This window comes from Pteropus vampyrus, unplaced genomic scaffold (assembly GCF_000151845.1).
Source record: "Pteropus vampyrus isolate Shadow unplaced genomic scaffold, Pvam_2.0 Scaffold59, whole genome shotgun sequence".
Taxonomy (NCBI): Eukaryota; Metazoa; Chordata; class Mammalia; order Chiroptera; family Pteropodidae; genus Pteropus; species Pteropus vampyrus.
In genome coordinates, this window is record NW_011888840.1 from 5,764,786 (window position 1) to 5,777,892 (window position 13,107).

Sequence of the window (13,107 nt, forward strand, 5' to 3'; positions counted from 1 at the left end):
TGCATAGGTCTGGGTGCCCTGACCCGCCGTGCAGTGGTGCTCAGAGGTGGGGCCTTCGGGGCCTTCGGGGTGATCAGGGTTAGGTGACGTCACGAGGTTGGAGCCTTGTCGTGGAATTAGAGGACTTACAGGAAGAGAGAGAGCACTTTATTTCTCTCCTTGAGAGCAAAGAGGAAAGGCCGTGTGAGGACTCAGGGTCCACCAGCCAGAAAGGTCACCTTCACTGGGAACCCAACTGGCCAGCGCCTGGATTCTGGACTTCCCAGCCTGTAGAACTGCGGGGAATCGGTTCTGCTGCTTAAGCCGCTCGGTCTCTGGTATCCTGTCACAGCATCCCAAGCAGGCTGGGACACACATACAGTAGAGTAGCCAGTTTACAAGCTATTATGTACTTATAAAATAATTCGTTCACACATACACACGTATTCTTGCAGATACACGTTATTTGCAAAAGTGAAGTATTTGTTACCAGCTTTTGCCGTTTAGCATAAGGTGAACTTTTCCCCTGTCAGGACGTTTTTCTACATTTAAAGGCCACGTGGTATGTCACAACATAAATGTGCCATACCCATTGCACAGGTGAGGAAGTTGACCCACCGAAAAGCATCGTGAAGTCCTCCAAGATTACCCAGCTGCTTGGGGTGCAGCCGACACCCAGACGCTTCTCCATGAAGGTCTGAGTGGGTCCCCGAGGCAGATTTCACAAGCATCTGAGTTCCATGAGAACAGGGCCCACTCACCGCAGTCTCCCCAGCACCTGCTAAGTGGTGGGTGCTCTATTCATAGTTGTCAGTGAGCGAATGAAGCTGTGTCCACTTCCCTTTCGGTCCTATTTCTTCTTGCTCAGACCTCATCCCAGAGTTCAGTGTGCCTCTGCACGTGGCCGTCTTCACCAGCCTGTGTACCGCGCAGGTTAGAACCGCGTCCGATGACCCGTGAATCCCTCGGCCCGGGACCGTGGCCTGGCCCGGAGCAGGTGCTTGGTAATTGAACACCGAGGGGCAGAAGCAGGGATCTCTCCAGTCTAGATTCGAGGCGGTGCCCTCCCCACAAAGCTTTTCTGAACTCTTTCATCACAGGCAGAGGTTAAATTCCCTGGACCCATCCAGTTGCCAGCGACCTGCCTGCCGCCGTTGGTCTAAAAGAAACTCGGACATTGGCCCTTGTCTGTCACTCCTGCGGTTGGCACACCTGGGCTGTTCTGGAACAGACCTCATAGCTGAGGGTTAAGTAACACCTGGAGCGGTTATGAGGCCAGGCACCTCCTTTTTGTGACTCTCCCGGGCTGCGTGGCTGGTGGCTGGTAGCCGGCGGGGGAGGGGCCCTTGGCTCGGCCGCTCTCCTGTGTCTGCTGCCAGCGGGGCCTTTGATGCCCACGGGGGCTGCCTGCCCGGCTGAGTGTATTGTGGAAGACAAAAGCTGCACAAATAAAATGAAAATGACCCAGGAACCTCCAGGGAGCTTATCACCAGTTTCCTGGTTGTTGGTACGGCTGTGGGAAGGCCCTTGGGAGCACTCTGGGCCTTGTGATGGCCTGCACACTGCTTGCGCCCCGGTGACGTGGACACAGCACGAACCTCGAAGCAAGGAAGTCCCCTCAGCAATCTGAGCTGCAGCTTCCTCATGGATAAAATGGATTGCATGAGACCAAACTCTTATTAGAGCCCTTGAGAGGATCAGATGACTTGAGATACTTAAAATGCCTACTGTGCGATTGTCTCGTAATAGTAACAACAGCTATCCCAACAGCGCCAGCTGACGCGTGCTGAGCATCTGTTACGGTCCAGACTCCGTTTTAGTCGCTTCGTATGTATTAACTCATTTAATCTTCAGAATGACACTGTGAGGTCGGTAGTACTGTCATCTCCATTTGATAGATAAGAAAACTGAAACTCAGAGAGGTCAAGTAACTTGCCCACGGTCGCACAGCTCATCCGAAGCCAGCCTGAAGTTCCAGCCCGGCTCTCTGGTTGTGGAGCACGTGCGCGTCACCGCCTCGCTACACATTTCTTCCCCACCTGGGTGCGGTTTCCCTGCTGATCGTGATGGCGGCGACACCCACGAGGACGCGGTGCTGCTGGTGAGGGAGGGGGAGGAGGAGGAGGACGCTGGCCTTTCTTGTGTCCTGGGGCCGGCTAGTTGCTGGGATCTCAAACTCACGTTCACATCTGAGCCTCCGCGAGCCTCGGAGAAGGAGCGATTTTGAGATCTGAGGAGACCACGAGCTGGGAGGGACAGAAGGGGGAAGAGGTCACCCTGGCCCGCACAGCCAGGCCCGGGGCTCAGGACCCTGAGTGGGGCGGGTGCAGGGCTGCTGGAGCCCCTGCTGCACCATGCTGGGGGGTGGGGGGTTGGGTCTGGGGCTGTGGGAGGGGAGGTCGTGAGGTCACCCTCATGCCTGCTGCCTCCTTGGATATTGGCCGTTCCCTCAGGACAGTCGACCAAGGTGCTGTGGTCAATCCAGTGGTGACCTCAGACCCTCCAGTGAGGACGGCGGGATAATGGCTCCCCTTTCTCGAGTGCAGACACTCGTTCATCTCATTCGAGCTCCACAGGGAACTCCACGTTGCTATTGCCGTCGTCGTACAGACTGTGGCGAGGCTTTATTGTCATCGCAATGCCCGGTAACGAACAACAACACGATCTCGGTGGCTTTCAGTAATAACGTTTATTGTTTGGGCATCTGGGGTGGTTGGCCAAGCGGCTCTGCCGATTTTGGCTGCACCGCCCCTCCCTGCACCCCTGTCTGGGGCTTGGCAGCCGTTGGCTGGTCTAGTTTATCTGGGGTGGCTGGGGCGTCTCGGCTCTGCTTCATGTGTCCTCCATCTCCTGGGACCAGTGGGCTAGAGGGGAATGTCTTTCTCCTGGTGAGGGCAGAGGGCAGGAGCAAGACCACGTGCACCAAGCAAGCTCTTTCACGCTTCTGCTTGCCTCTCATTTGCTGGCACCCGGCTGGTCAAAGCAGGTGACATGACCGATCCCACGGTAGAGTGGAAGGGAACCGCGAAGGCACGGGGCAGGGGACGAGGACTGGGACCCTTCTGCAAGTGGTCACAGATGATGTCATCTCAGATGGTCCTCAAACTTCTCGGAGCTTTGCTGTCATCCTTACTTAAAAATAATTGCAACATGAGAAAGAGGAAGGCGTTTTAGAGGTGGCGAGCGTTGACAGAACGCCGGCCCTTTGTGTCATGGGGTGAGGGTTATAGTTTCTGGGGCTTCACGGGGCCGGGGCACTTTCCCAAGGTTTCCCAGCCGAGAAGTGGCTCAGCCAGCATCAGAATGTCCTCTGCCTGTTTCCTGTGTGCATATGTGTGCGTGAGAGAGAGAGAGAGAGAGAGAGAGAGAGAGAGAAAGCCCAATCCCGCACGGGGTCCGGCTTAGGGGAAGCGTCCAGCCAGTTCTCCCACACGGGGTTTCCTGAGGGCTGGAGGCTGGGAGAGGAGGAAGCTGTGGGACAGAAAGTGACCTCTTCTTCCAAGGGGCGGGCAGGGCCATTGGTTTCCCACAGGCGTCCGCTGGGTGGTCATCCCAGAGGCTCGAGCACAGTAGAGGACCCCTCTAGTAAACCTTCGGGAAAGGGGCCTCCGAAATGTCTGTGTCATGGAGAAATGAGGCCTTTGGCTCTAAAGTAGCCGTGGTGCACATGCTTCCCCAGTTAGGAGAACTTTCCAGCCTCGAGGACAAAAACTAAGGACTCTGATTTTGAAAATGGCCTCAAACTAAGTAATTCCTCGTTCTGTGGTTGGAGCCGTGGCTCTCACTGCTCTGCCCCTCTTCACCCGTGGCAGAGCCCCAAGAGTAAAAATGCCAAGTTCAGTCTCTGACCTCCGTCTGAGGCTGCTCCCTAAGGAGCACTGTTCTCTACCAATGCGCCTGGGGCCCCTCGCCACAGTTCGTGGTGCTTTCCCAGGCCCTCGATGAGGGTGACCGCTACGTGGCCGGATTTGGAAGGCTGGGCGGCCATCCCCGCGCTGAACCGTGAGCGGAAAGGTGGCACCATCTGCACCTCTTTCTGCCCTGACCTCTGGGCTGGCGAAAGCAGGGTGGATGAGGGAGGTAGAAACAACAGGTCCTTCCCTCCTCTTCCTCTTCGCCTCTCTGAGTTTTTCCTGTGCCAAACACCAACCCAGCTGTTTATTTACTTGTCTTCCTGGTGAAGTAGAGGTTTATGAAGAGGTTGCCTGTCCCTCCGCAAGGACTACTGTTCTCTTCTCTTGGAAAACTCTTCATCCTTCTGTACCTGGCTGCAGAGCCCCGTTTCCACGAGCCTTCCTGCGCCCCTAGCTGGAGCTACTGCCTCCCTGTGTCGGCCCAGCACATGCCCAGGGCTGTGTCCTGGCCCGGAGGGCACTCGCAGCACGTTCTGGTTAATCTCCCCTGAAGGCAGCGACTGTGGCTCCTTTATTTATCTCTGTGTCCCCAGTGCCTAATACCGTGCCGAGTACGCGTGGAAGTAAACGTGTGTGCAGAGCGGGCGTGTGACTCTGTCAGCGGGGACACCCTCAGTTCAGCAGAGACTGGGCTTCCGATTGCTCAGCTCTGGCTTAGAAGCTGGGATGCCCAGCCGTCGCAGCCGGCACCACCTGCAGACAGAGCTCGGTGGCTCCGGGCGCGCCATTTGACCCTCCCGCTTGGCAAACGTGTGTCCAAGTGTAGAGTCCAGCCTTAGAGTTTGACAGACTCAGGTTTTTTTCAGCTGGTGACTTTGAATACGTTACTGTTGGCCCCTGCCTCAGTTTCCCAAACATCTGTAAAACAAACGCAGACATTTTCAGCTGATTTGTTGAAAAGAACAGAGATGTTTGCAAAGCCTTGGCGTGAGCAGTAGCTATTACTGAGATGATTTTTTTCTCTGTAAGGAAATTGTTTTTACTGTCTCTCTGGGTCGTCGTGGCATGGACACAGTTATTTGGAGGCTTCTCTGGTTTTGTTGACTCTCTCGCAAGGAAAGTGCCTTCATCAGACACAGCAGTAAACCTCCTGGCTGCTCCGTCCGTCCCGGGAGCCCCAGGAAATCGGCAGGAAAGGAGCCTGCTGCTGCTTGCTGGCCTGCTGTGGAGGCAGCAGTCGCCGTGGGAACGCTGGGGACAGGAAAGCAAGCACATTACACACTGGGTGCTTCCACCCTCCAGCCAGTAAGAGGCCGACACCTTGCGATGCATAAGGGTTTCCAGTAGACACGTATCCGCTCGTTGAGCCTTCTCTGCTCTCACTCGTTGGGGGCTCAGAGATGATGTAGGACTTTTAGAGTTGTGTTCCCACCCTGGACCCCTTCTCTGCTTTCCTGCTTCTGCATTTACTGGGCACTTACTGTATGGCGGGCACCATGTGAGGTGCTGGGGAAATGACGGTGAGTGACACATGGTGCAGGAGACAGACCAAACAACCCTGTGATTGGCTTGATTATAGCCCCCTCCCTCCTAATCCCTAGAACCTGTTACTGTCACCTCCGTGGCAACAGAGGCTTTGCAGATACGATTTAAGTTAAGGGTCCCGAGAAGGAGAGATTATCCCGGAACGTACAGGTGAACCCCGTGTAATCACAAGCGTCTTTATCAGAGGGAGGCAGAGGGAGCTTTGGCAACACAAGAGAAGACCATGTGACCACAAAGCAAGGACTAGAACGATGCAGCCAGGAGCCAAGGCGTGCCCACAGCCTCCACGCGTGGAAGAGGAAGGGCCGTATCTTCCTTTGGAGCCTCTAGAAGGAAGCAGCCCCGCTCACACCTGCCTGACTTCGGAACTAGAAGAGAATAAGTGTGTGTTGTTTTCAGACATGAAGTTCATTGTAATTTGTTACGGCAGCAGCAGGAATCCACTACACAGTGTCACCGGTGAGCATTCATTGACAGCTCTTCTGTGCTGACGAAGTAGCCCGCGTGGCTCAGTGGTTTGGAGCCAGGGCCCTGGAGTCCCATTGCAAGGGGTTTGGTGAGCGTAGTGTGCAAGAATAACCTTGATAGTGTCTGTGTATTTTCGCTCTGTTAACTCCTTTCTCAGTTTTAGCCTAAGGAGATAATAAAGGAAAATAAAAAAGGCTATTTTGTGGAAATGTCTGTTAAATCATGTTTTTTTGCTTTTCGTGGATTTTTTTTTTTTTTTTACTTTTAATTACGGAAAATTTCAAACATCCAGGAAAGTAGAGAGAATAGTATACTGAACACCCATATACCCGTTGACTATTTAACAATTATATATACTTGCTTCATTTACTTCATCTTTTCTTTTCCAAAATATTTTCGAGTAAATTATAGACATCATAATATTTTGCTTGCCACTATTACAGGGCAACTTTAGTTATGCTAATAAAAAGTTGAAACCAAACTAAAGTAAATGGAGACTGGTTAAATAAACTAGGATTATCCACCTGGTATACTGTGATGAGACCCTTAAAATGATCATTTTGAAGTTCCCATTAACAGCTGTCTTAGAACTCTATGGTTTCCCTTTATACGACTTACCGTAGTTTCTAAAAATTTAATCGCTTGATTACTTAATGTCCCGTTTCCTCTACCTATTTGGTGGGGACAGTGTCTGCTTTACTCACCGTTCAGTCTCGACTGCCCGGCATGGTGCCTGGCCTATATAGCAGGTGCAAAATAGTATGGGTTGAGTAAATGTCAAACGAGCACTTTTAGATGCTTAAAATAACATGCTGAGTGTGGCACACGCAGAGCACAGCTCACATGAGCACAGTGTGAAATGCGTGTGCTTACAGATGACTTCTAGAAGGCAGTCCTGGGAATTACAAGCTTTGATGCTGGTGTGATAGGAGACATGGTTGAGATCTGGTGCTTTTCCTGCGTTCTTTCCCTCGTGTTGTGGCCACACCGTGGTCACCGCGTATGCGTCCATCACCGCCATCATGGAGGCAGCTGTCATCATGTGTCCTGCTTGCTTGGCACTATCCAGGAGAACGTGGACATCGGCCCTGGAGTGAAGCCATCACTCTTTTACTTGCTGCCAGACACTGAATAATCTCTGAACCAATCAGAGCTTAAGTCTTCATCTAGAAAATGTGACAATGGTCTCACCCTTCTGCATTTCTGTCATTCAGTGAAATAGTGAATGATGGGCCATGGACGCGAAAGCACACTGTGAGACGTTCCAGAGCTGGCTGCTCCCTGTCCTTCTCCGACATGACACCTGACCCCCTGGTACTCACAGGAGACCTGTAGCTGCCCCACTGCCCCGCGGATGGAGAGCAAATGAGCAGGTCAGCGGAGGAACACTGCGCAGTCAAGGTTTTCTTAGGTGTCCATCCGAAAATCTTTGCTGATAGTAAATGGGATGGGGAAGGCTAATTAGCTCAGAGTGCTAGAGTGTTTCCTGTGTGCTCACCCATCCTACTGACCGATGGGGTCCATCAGTCATCCAGCGTGTTTACTGAGCACTTGCTGCATGCAGGGTGTGTCCGTTGCCGACCCCACCCGGACTCTGGATTTTTGAGAGGCACCAGAGTCTCTGAACGTCTGGTCCTTAGGGTTGTGAGGCAGGGTGCAAGGGTTCCAGCCTCGTTACTTCATAAGGAGAGCTTGTACCGGAGGGATGCTGGCCGACTTCCCCTCGCCTTTCTTCCAGAGGATCCTGTCGGCTGTTAGAGCCCGGTCGAGTTTCTTGGGGCTGCAACAGAGTACCACAAACCAGGCGGCTTACCCAGTGGAACTTGCCTCTCTCACAGTTCTGGAGGCCAGAAGTCCGACAATCAAGGCGTGGGCGGGCCGTGATATCTCTGAAGGCTCGGCGGGGGGGTCTTTCCTTGCCTTTCCCCGGTTCTGGTGTCACAGGCAATCCTTTTGGGTCCTTGGCTTGTGGCTGCGTCGCTCCTGTCTCTGCCTCCACCCTCATGTGACCTTCTTCTGTGTCTGCGCCTGAGTCTCTGCATCTCTCTCTCCTTGTATGAGGACACCAGTCATTGGATTTAGGGACCACCCTGGTCCAGTACGACCTCATCTTAACTCGATGACATCGGCAAAGACCCTATGTCAGAATGAGATTACATTCACAAGTACTTGGGATTACGATTCAGCAATAATCTTTTTAGGGGACACGGTTCAACCCATCACAGAGCTCAAAGCAAAAGCAACTTCTCCAGCAGCTTCTGACCAGAGTCACCATTCGCCCAAGGACTGCTGTGTGGTGGGTGCAGGTGAACGACCTAGTTTCCACATGGGACCTGTATTGGGCCTTTCCCGCTCATCCATTTTGAATCTAGGACAGCCCTGTCTGCATTGTTCAGGCATGCAAAAAAAAAAAAAAAACCAATAAACTCCTCGGGTACCTACTCTGAGCCTGGGCCTGTGCTGGAATGCAAGGGTATAGAAGGCCTCTGTATCCCTAGGGATTTGGAAGTCTACTGCAATGGAGAGACTGGCACACAGGAGTAAAAGTTCAAATAGTTACAACTTCTGATCAAAACCCAGAATTTTGGTTAAGAGCCCACTGAGCTCAGCTTCTCGCCAGAGATGGCATTTTGCAGAACCTCTGGTGCTGCAAAGGCAAGGAGCAGAGGCAAGGCTTCTGTCCCCAGCAGGACAGGATCTGCAGAGGCCTCGCAGAGGGAAGGAGCCTGGCACCGCGGGGCAGCGGGAGGAAGGCGGGGCGGGGGGAGTGTGGAGAGAAAGCGGAAGCGGCCTCAGGCGGGCTCGGAGAGCAAGGCAGGCCCAGCTCCTGGGAAGGCGCTCACATCTTATGGTGGTGACTGCCAGGTGTTCTCACGAGACTTTACAGCTCACTCAAGCATTGTGCCCCTTCTTTCTCGATTTAGAATCTGGTGTTCTGCAGGCCTAGTCACCGTCGATGTTGGGGGATGGGTGGCTCTCAGTTGTAGGGGGCTGTCCTATGCAGTGTAGGATGTTTAGCAGCATCCTGGGCCTCTGCGCACTAGATGCCAGCAGCAGCCCCTCTCCAGTGCCTCCAGACATGTCCCCTGGGAGGCGGGGGTGGAATTATCCTCCATCAAGAAACACCGGTTTAGATGAACCATTCCCAGTATTCGCAACTCCTTTTAATGGTTCTACTCCTTTCAAGGGAGTTTTCAACTGAACAAACTTCATTAGTTAAGTGTTCATTTCTCAACGTTCTTAGAACTATCTGCCCATTGGGGTTTCTGATCTGTGCCACGAGGCAGGGTGGATATCATTCTGGCCAGTATCGAGCAAAGAAGAAGCTTGATATTTTAGGGGCCACCTACGGCCTCATGGAAAAGAGGGTGCAGTTTCTGGTCGGTTTTTTGACTGATTGAAAAATAACCCGAAGACCCCCGCTGAGGAACCCTGAGACCCAGTTGGAGTTGCTGGTATACACTTCCGTTTTGCTGTCTGAAGTCAGACATTTGGATCAAATGGCCTTGAAAGGCCCCTTGGAGCTCCAGCTCTCTCCAGCATTCCCCAGACGTCTTCTCCCCATTCAGCCTCTAGCAGTGTTATTTATTATTCAACTCATATTTAGTTAGCGCTTGCCACATGCCCGCTGCTTCCCTGGGCGTAGCCACTGCACCAGCGGGGATCATGGCTGAGTGGGGCACACAGGTGACAGCAGCAGGCTAAGAAATAGATCATCGAATTCCCAGCGGTGGTCAGTGCTGAGAGAGAGGTGCGACCCGTTAATGTGCTGGAGAGGGATGGTCTCTGGAATGCCAGGGCCCTGTAAGGTCAGGTGGCCCTCTGGCCACCCCTGCCCTCCCGCCCAGCCTTGCTCGGCCCCCTTCTGGATAATTCCCTGTATTCATTGTCAGGGCCTGGTTCCCCTTAGTTAGAGCCAAAATCCTTTATTGCTTGGAGGAGTATCTGGCAGGCTCTGTCCTGCTAATTGAGAGACGTTTCTAAGAAATAGTGAGGGCCAGTTTCACTAGGCACAGTGAGACAAGGGACCTTGAACCTGGCCTGGTTGAAGTAGGTCCCTGTGACTTTGGGAGTAAAGATGGCAATTTCTTCCCTCTCTGAAAGTCTTTAGCCAAGGTCTCAGGACACAGGAGGCACCTGGTGGTGAATTTGAGCCTTTGTGCTCAGGGCCAGTCAGAGGGAGGGGAAGGGCCACAGGAGGGTGGGGAGTGGGAATCAGGTCCCCTTTGACATGCCCTCCACTTGGCATTGTGTGTTTGCCTCTCCTCTTGGCCACTGGAGGCTCTTCCCCAGGCCTCAAGCACCGGCTCTTCTTTCTGTCTTTGTCCTCTGGGCGTGTGACAAGGTGGCCGCTTGGCAACAAGCTCCTGGAGGTGGCCGAGCACCTGCACAGGTTTCTCCCCTCTCCTCCTTCCTCCCGCTGTCCTTACCTGGGAGCCAACGATTTCTTTTTCCTCTTAACATGCAATCTGGAGAACAATCCACACCAGCTGCCTTAGGGATTGTTTTCAAAGACAAATCCCCGCCTGAGCCCTCCTCTCCTTTAGTTAACACCCTTTAGTGACCCCTCCCCTCCCATTGTCCTCAGGTTAATGCCCCAGTGTCTTCATGGTCATTGTGTGGCTTATAAGGCTCTAGTGGGTCCTGGCTGGGCTTTAGGGAATGCCTTATTTGGGCACTGGGAGATGACCAGACACCGCCACCCACCCCACCCCGGGAGGGAAAGGTGGTCTAGCCACCGAGAGCAGGAAAGATGCAGGGATGAAATGGCTCAAAGGGCATCATGGTAGCGACGTTGGCCCTTTTTCTGTTGAGAAGAGGTCCTTGCGGACTTCTAAGCAGGTCAGACTCGCGTTTTAACCTGATCATTAGAGCTGCTGTGCCTCAGATGGACTGGAAGTGACACAGCATGGAAGCAGAGAGACCAGTTCGAACACTGTTGCGCTGATCCAGGGTATGGCGGGAATCCAGGCAGTGGCAGAGAAGACTATGAGAAGCGATCAGATTCGAAGGTATCGTGAAGGTAGTTTGCTGTGGAGTACATATGGGGTATCGGAAGAAGGCTGATCCCAAAGCTTTACCTTGAGCAGGTAGAAAATGTGTTTTCACTTATTCATATGGGTGTCGGCGAGGGGAGTGGGGGGTGTTAGCTTCGTGGGGAGGGGTGGAGTTGTGATGTTTGAGATGTTCCTCAGGCAGTCAAGTGTAGGTGTTCAGGAAACAGCAGGATACAGGAGTCTAGAATGCGAAGGTTAATTTTATGTGTCATCTTGGGTAGGCCACGGTGTCCACACATTTGGTCAAACATCGGTTCAGATGTCACTGTGAAGGTATCTGTTTGGCTGAGATGGACATTTACGTCCGCAGACTTTGAGTGAAGCAGATGACCTGCCACAATACGGGTGGGCCTCGTCCAATCAGTTGAAGGCCTGAGAGGAAAAGACCGAGGTCCCTGAGGAAGCGGGGATTGTCCAGCGGACTGCCTTCAGACTCGAGCTGTCGCATCCGCTCTCCCGGGGTCTCCATCCTGCTGGCCTGCACTGCTCATTTTGGACTTGCCAGTTTCCACAACTGTCTCTTTCTCTCTCCATATGGAGGGATAGCAATATAAATGTAGGTATAGCGATCTTATTGCTTCTTTCTCTGTGTCCCTGGAGAGCCCTCACTCATACATGAGGTTAAGGGATAAACATTTCGGTCCATACTTGCGAGTTACGGTTGTTAAGCCTTGAGACTGGGTGGGATCACCGTGATGGCAAGTGTGGGCAGAGAGGAGCAGTCCGTTGGGGCGGGGGGGTCTCCTCACAAGCCAAGAGATTCCGAAACCACGTGTGTATGTGATATTCACTGAGCACTTACCCTGCGCCGGGCGCCCCCCATGCTGGGATGCTGCCTCTTCTTAAAACTAGGAGCTGTCTCCTTATCTGTCTGGAAGTCTGGGAAATGATCTCCATGGAGACACCTATTTATTTGACCGATGTTTTGCATTTCTTGTGTCTTGGCCCCTCCCGGGTTCTGGGAAGCAGAATGGCATGCAGCCATTCCTTTCCTTGTGTCAGAAATTGATTATTCCAGCATCTTCCTTCCTGACCCCTGTCAGTCTCCCTAACCTCCAACCTCTTGAAGCTGTTGAGTGTCTCTCGGTACTTGAGTAATCCTATTTGTTAAAACAGGTGGAGCCTCCTTACTGGCCAGTGTTAGTAAAAATAGTTCTGCAGCCCCAAGGGGCCGGGTCATTGAACTTAGTGACTTGGCAGAATCTTGGCGTGAAGAATGAAAAGCTCAGGCTCCTGGCGATGAAGTTCCCTCACCCTTTGTTCCTTGTTTTCTTTGTGAGGCAGAATGTTTAACCCACATTTTCCAAGAACTGTGTAGGTGGGTTGCTGGGGACAATTGATTTTTAGGGAAGTATTGTACCTCTGGATGTGGAAACCACGAGGCCAAGAATACCGTTGAGCAAGAGTTGGCCCGATGACTGGACCTCGGCTAATTGCGGCGCCACGTGTTTGGGCCACTGTGTCGTATGAGGCGTGACTTCTGCCTGAGCTGGATTTTATTCTGGAATCAGGGTGACCCTGGGAGCCTCATTCTAGCCAAATGTCAAGTGGACCGTCTGCTTCCTGAGGCCGTGATTGGTTCTAAATGAGAAGAGGTATCTCACCTGGCAGGCAGCAGGGACACACATGGGTTTATGTGAGGAATGCTGAGTTCTGGGTCCCACCCCGCCCCTGGCTTGCTGTGTCACTTTGGGCAAGTCTCCTCACCTCCCTGAGTCTCGGTGTCTTCGTCTGGGATGACTTTAGGCTAGGTGGTCTCTGCGGGGTGAGACTGTGGCCAGTGGGAGGATGCCTGCTCTGGATAAAGGGCCGTTCCTCCCTCAGCATCCAGGTAGCTATTGATTATGTGGGACCAGTGTTGCTCCATTAATTTTTGGACTTTATAATGTAATGAGATTTCTTGAATTTTAGAGGTGGGCAATGAATTCAGAAACACTTACAACATCCCGTGGGTGGTACCTGTAGCCAGATAGAGCCCATCGGTCTTCAGTTTGTAACTCAGTGTAGCCGAATTGCTCTTCATGGGTCATCACAGGCTGGGGGCCAGGAGGTGAGGGGAGCTCACTGGGTTTATTTTGTTCCCAAATCAGTACATGTAATTTCGAGGAACAGGGAGCGGGAAGCAAAACCGGACTGGAAACTGGGTCACAGGATCGCTGGTGCCGAGAGACCTAGAGACAGCATGGCCTTCCTTTCCTCATGGG

The 13,107-nt window shown here is 52.8% G+C and overlaps 1 protein-coding gene across 36 annotated transcripts in view; it reads left to right on the forward strand.

The window, feature by feature from the left end:
* LOC105292562 overlaps positions 1-13,107 on the forward strand; it is a 713,386-nt gene that overhangs the window by 174,386 nt on the left and 525,893 nt on the right. The window contains exon 6 of one of the 36 annotated variants that reach the window (XM_023530985.1): positions 7,061-8,268. The exons of the other annotated variants lie outside the window; for them this stretch is intronic. The gene's annotated coding sequence lies outside the window, so the exon portion shown is untranslated. Of the gene's footprint in view, positions 1-7,060; positions 8,269-13,107 lie in introns of those variants that run through there. 36 annotated transcript variants of the gene reach the window in all.